Source organism: Seriola lalandi, unplaced genomic scaffold (genome assembly GCF_002814215.2).
Source record: "Seriola lalandi dorsalis isolate HSWRI2012SDOR001 ecotype SW California unplaced genomic scaffold, Sedor1 jcf7180002052274, whole genome shotgun sequence".
Classification (NCBI taxonomy): domain Eukaryota; kingdom Metazoa; phylum Chordata; class Actinopteri; order Carangiformes; family Carangidae; genus Seriola; species Seriola lalandi.
In genome coordinates, this window is record NW_019522827.1 from 3616704 (window position 1) to 3622703 (window position 6000).

General features: G+C 39.7%; 1 protein-coding gene across 9 annotated transcripts in view; it reads right to left on the bottom strand.

Annotated features, from left to right (window-relative positions):
• LOC111650400 (inositol hexakisphosphate and diphosphoinositol-pentakisphosphate kinase 1-like) overlaps positions 1–4993 on the bottom strand; it is a 52805-nt gene extending 47812 nt beyond the window's left edge. For all 9 annotated transcript variants that reach the window (XM_023400296.2, XM_023400293.2, XM_023400289.2 and 6 more), the window contains exon 1: positions 4761–4993. The gene's annotated coding sequence lies outside the window, so the exon portion shown is untranslated. The remainder of the gene's footprint in view (positions 1–4760) is intronic.
• Between the last annotated feature and the right edge of the window lie 1007 nt (positions 4994–6000).

Genomic DNA, 6000 nt, shown 5'->3' on the forward strand with positions numbered 1-6000 from the left:
AACATGAGACACAGTCAAAGCCAGTTCATGTGCCTCTCATCAGTATGGTCCAACTCCCCCCTTCAAACAACACCGCCACCCTCACCCCACCATCTACAGCAAACAGCTGACTCGAGGGGAAAAGGCATCAGAAACAGACGGGCAGATCATATCACCTCTCATGATGGACCAGAAAGCCGATTGTGCTCTGCACGCAGTCTTTGAATGACTACAAGAACTTATTTAAAGTCACTTCCACTCACACACAGAGCGCAGATTACTTAATTGGCAACATGAAACGATTTGGCTGCTACAGAGCCGACTCGTCTTCCAGTGTCCTGGACTTTCTGCCAAGACATACCTGAACCGAGTCTCACCACAGACGACCCAGCCTAACCTTGGTACCCAAAAATAACTGTGTCCTGAGGAGGGATGGGTGAGGGGCAAATGGGAAGTGAGGGGTGGAGCCAAGGCACGAGTGTTGGGTGCCATGGGCCAGCTACGCTACCCAAAGACAACTCATCATTACTAACCTCTTAGGCGATGACAGGCTGCACTAAACCAAGTGGAAGACTTCTTGCCAGCCCGGGGTCGAAGAACACTAACAGAGATAAACTTGTAAATAAATACCTATAACTGCTGTGAGCTTGAGTTTATTCAGTCTTTACTACACCAAGGACATGAACTTTACTCTACTGCCAGGATAAGCCGACAAAGCACTACGAGGACAACGCTGCAGGATGGGTGGAGACACCTGTACGCAAACACTTCACACCAGCTGCTTTTAATCATGCAATGATTAAAATAACTTTCAGCAATGAAATCAGCTGGTGCCATGATTGGCTGGAGAGGAAAAACACTTAGCATTCAATTGCACATGACGCAACAGCACTGATAGTTCAACTTGGCCTGCCACTGTAATTTTTCCAGGTGTACTGTGGCTGAAGGAACATTTCCCCAGAAAATAAATTCCTCTTACAGCTGATTTGGTGATTTGGGAGGTATGCATGGTGCTTACACAAGTCTTACCACTCCTTGTCACAGATCAAGAAGATGGTAAAACTTCTGACAAAATGAAACTGAACGTGACCGTAACAACATCTATATATCTGAGCCATGTCCTATAAATACAATGTTTTCAAACTGTGCAGTGAAATAAATTCTGAAAACAAAAATAATCTACTGTTCCTTTTGGGTAACACTACTTCCATTGTATTATACTTGTAGTTTGGTAACAGGTGGTACCAGTATGACCATTATAAGGGCTATGGGTATATGACCTAAATACCTTTAAACCATTTACACTCAGATTTCCCCTAATGTAGCTTTAAGGTTGTTATTCTTTGTAACTCAACAGTGTTAAAACACAAATAAACAAAAATCTTCTCATTCCACTCTGTCTGATCGCATCATTTATCAGCTTGTTTCAGTTCTTCATTAAAACTATGTGTTTTTATACCGAGCCGACTCCCAGGTTTTTAATAGCTGTAAATATTCTATATAATTCTACAAAATTCAGCCCCAGTGTGGTATCTTTGTAAACTCTGGGACCTCGACTAGAATTTAAAGTAAAGTTCTGTGGATTGGAGCATTGTTGGGCTGCACAGTATTTGTTTAATTACTAATGACTTAAGAGTCTGCTGCTTGAGAAGGACTTGGGCATCAAAAGGAGCCCATATAATTGAGTGTAAGAAACTGTCACTGTTCAGCTGGCACTGATGAAAGCTTGGTCAGATTTTTAAACTTAGCTTAGTTCTTTGATTGGACATCTTCGGATTTTTTTTACTTTTCATTTAGGCAAAGTCCTTTTACAGTACCTTGAAAATGACAAGATGGCTGGTTAGCATGCTAACTTCAGTAGAAGAAAAGATGTGATGGAGATAAGGGTTAAAATCGGTGTTGCTTTACACCTCTGCAGACAGCTGTTGGTAAGTAACAAGCTGTTAATGCTTACACTGGCTATGTAGCAATAGCAATACTTACAAATAGCTCCTTTAAAAATACAAATTCAAGGGATTCTTCTCAAGAATGTAATGTTATACGGTTATGAAAAGCATTTCTTTTTGCTAAAAAATTGTTATCAGATTTGGCCTCAAAAAGCTAGTTGGGTCAAACTATATTTCTCAAACTAAACTTCCATATTCCCACTGGTTTATAAAAACGACAAACAACACCCACCGCTAATGATTGTTTTTCTCAAGAAAGTATGACTTTCATATTTCTGTCCATCATGGGCCGACACAAGCTGCGCCCAGGGCTCGCAGGCGATGTTGTCATTTAGTGGATGCCAACAGAGGATGATTAACATCATAAATGACTTGATGTCCCTTTAACTGAGGACAAAACAAATGAGACAGATCGGGGAACCAGACAAAAATCATTGTGCCGGACTGTCTCCTCTCTGCCATCTGTATTGTTCACCTGCAGAAAAATAAAACCTTCTATCCCCCATGAATAAATTAGCAGCCTGATTAAAAACATCCCCAGCTGTCACCTGCAGGCCTTCAACCATGGATGAGTCACCTCCGTCATCGCCGCAGGGCTGGAGATCAACAACATTTCTCCAATAAAAGGCTTTTAACATTTGAGACTGTCTGCCACAGGAAGCCAGCGTTGTGTTTATGACGAGGAGGAGTTGGTCATTAGATCCTGTTCACAATCACCATTTCCCTGATTGACTGGCAAATTACAAAAAATCATAACACACTGCAAATGGCAATGGTTTTTCTGTCAGTTATACTTAGTGGTTGGATTGAATAAGAAAAAGAAATTATGAATTATATTATGATGCATTTGTGATTCAGGCTTTTATTCTGAAAGACATTTAATAGACAATGCATTTTGCTATGTCCAGTATCACAAATTTTCTACTGGAGCGACTTTGATGCTGAATAAATTAGTAGCTTGTTATCTAAATGGAGTTCAAGATTAAATCATTAACAAAACAGTTAATTATTATATCCAATAAAACTCACTGCTGAAGTGCACAAAGTTATTGAGACGTGACACTAACATCAGCCGTAAGAAAACATTATCACCCTTAAGGGTCAGATAACATGCTGGTGATGTTATCAGAATACAACTAGCAGTGGGAGAACAGTTAGCGCTGGCTCGACAAGCTTATAAATTCATTATGCACTGAGCACTGGAGAAATTAGCTTTGTTTGCAAATACAAATTGCCATCATCACTGAAAACAGAGGCCATAATCGGCTTGCTGGTGCACCGCAGGCCCTGCAAAACAGACCCATTACTTCCCACTCATCAACACAAATATTTCTCACTGTGGCAGATGAAAGCACTGCAAGGTTAACAAGATGATTTATGGAGCATGGAAAGATACATGACTGTATTCTCCTCCCTCTGAGCTTCTGCTAAATAACTTTTGCCAGGCATACCGCTTTCAGGATTACAATAAAATGAAACTTTAATGGCACCCTTGGGAGAATCTGGGCTGCTGCAGCAGCAGACAATAAAAAGATGCAACAGTAGCAAAACAGAGGATAAACAGGAATATAAACACAGATATAGCTGATGGGGTTTATATATAAATATGGTACAAAGGTGAAAATTTCAGCACCAGAACACTGGAAGTACAATTTATGAATGAGGAGAAGAATAGATCACAGCAGGATATATCTTCCCCAAAATAACAGCTGGATCTATTCAGTTTGTATGCACTGACCATATTGATCATATTACATTACATTAAGTTACTAATAATACGTGCATTCGACTTCAACAAGAGCTGATGTCATCAAAAGTTAAAAAATGCCTTTGTTTGTTTTAGATTAGCAAGAGTGATGGTTCACCTTTGCATGTTATGATAGTAATTTGATTTACAAAAATCAGACATAAATATATATATATATATATAAATATATATATATAAATACACACACACACACATACACACAGATACGATTATTGGAGAAAATAATCCGCAGATTAAATTGACATGAGAATTTGGGCTGCAAATATGATAGTAATTTGATTTACAAAAATCAGACATAAATATATATATATATATTATTAACATCATTAATAATAATTAAAACTTCAGTAGGGCAGAACAAGGAGTCTTCATTTGCCTTGTTTTGCTCGTCCAGGAGAGAAATCCTGTCTTTTTAGGAGCTGAATCAGAGAATATTTGGCATTGTTTCACAACTCTTGCTTGAAAAATGACTGAAAAGATTAATTGATTATCAAAGTAGTAGTGGAATATTTTTTTGTTGACCAACTAATTGATTATCGACCACTTGTTTCAGCTCTAATGACGGTGCATGATGGGGGGCGGGGGCACACATGTAGCCTATTCCCACCCTCGGCAGCCACACACACAATATCTAAACCCTCCCAGTGTCATTCATTTATCACTATCAGTATAAACTAAACTCACATTCAGAAGTGGTCAAACACGCTTTCATGGTTTAAGTAGTTGCTGGTGGTTTATACAAACTGTATCAGCACCACACGTCACAGGTGTTTGAAGCCACAACCTGCATTTTAACTCACTATAAAACACAATGAATGAGTCAGATGGAGGTCTGGTAGTAAAACACGGCTCCTCCGGGAGAAATAAACCCAACTAAACACACATAAATGAATCAGTGCGTCGGCCTGTTCATCACACACCACTCTCCACAGACACGGGAAAGTTTCGTTAAGAGCTTGCCTGCTTTTGCGTATTTCCACCGAAACAACAGCTAAATCCAACTTTTCTTCCGTCGCAGCCACGCCGTGAGGGGGCAACACAAAAGTCTTCAAATTCACGGGACTTACCGGCGGAAAACAAATGGAAGTCAGTCAGCTGTTCACTTCCTCGTTTCCCCTGGGCTGGACTGGGCTGAGAGGAAGCTGCTGCTGCTGCTGCTGCCGCTGCTGCCGCTGCCGGAGTTTAGTTTCTTTTTTTCTTCTTCTTTTTTTCGTGAACCACAGTAAAGTTGTGAGCTACCCGCTAAAGTTCACACCCGGTCACTGCCGCTGCCGCTGATGCTAGCTTCCTTCCTTTTCTCTTCACCTCTTTTTTTTTTTTCTTTTATACATAAAGTTTAGGGGTTTTGAAGCAGCGTCGTCACTTCCATCTAGCGGCTAAACTGGTGCATTGCAGCGCTGCCGCGTCAAGAAATACAGGTTTTCTGTGAAGGGTTCATGTGGACTAATCTGAAGTGCTGTTAACTGGCGATATCTGAGGCTGTTCTCTTCAGCTACACTCGAGGATACATTCAAAGTTGTTGCAATTTTCCGTATTGACTGACCTTCATGTCTTAAAGTAATGATGGACTGTCGTTTCTCTCCACTTAGTTGAGCAGTTCTTGACATAATATGGATTTGTACAGTTGTCCAATAGGGCTTTTTACTGTGTACTGACACCACCACGACACAACACAACTGATGGTCTAAAACGCATCAAGAGGGCAAGAAATTCCGCTCAATTAACTTTTAACAAGGCACACCTGTTAACTGAAAATCATTACTGGTGACTACCTCATGAAGCTGGTTAAGATAATGCCAATATTGTACAAAGCTGTCATCAAGGTAAATGGTGACTATTTTGAAGAATCTAAAATATGAAACATTTTGTTTGTTTTATCAACACCTGTTTACTACATAACTCCATATGTGTTATTTCATAGTTCTGATGTCTTCAGATTCTGATTTCCTCTACTTGTAATGTAGAAAATAGTCAAAATAAAGAAAAACCAATGGATGGATAGGTGTGTCCAAACATTTGACAGTAATGTGTATCCAACATACACCCTGAGGACAGCAGAGACAGGCTACTCGAAATTATTTTATTGTTCAACTTGCGATCTGTGTCACAGCTTACCTGTCTAAATTGTGCAATACACAATTTACTATTTTGTCGATCATTTTGTCGTTGTGTCATAGTGACATTATGTATAACATGCTCGGTCTTCCCTAGAATCAGAGACTGTAGATGAAATATAGTGTCAGTAAACAGTTGCAGAAAATGGGAATACTATTATTTAGTGTAAAATGGTATTTTATTATGCCTGAA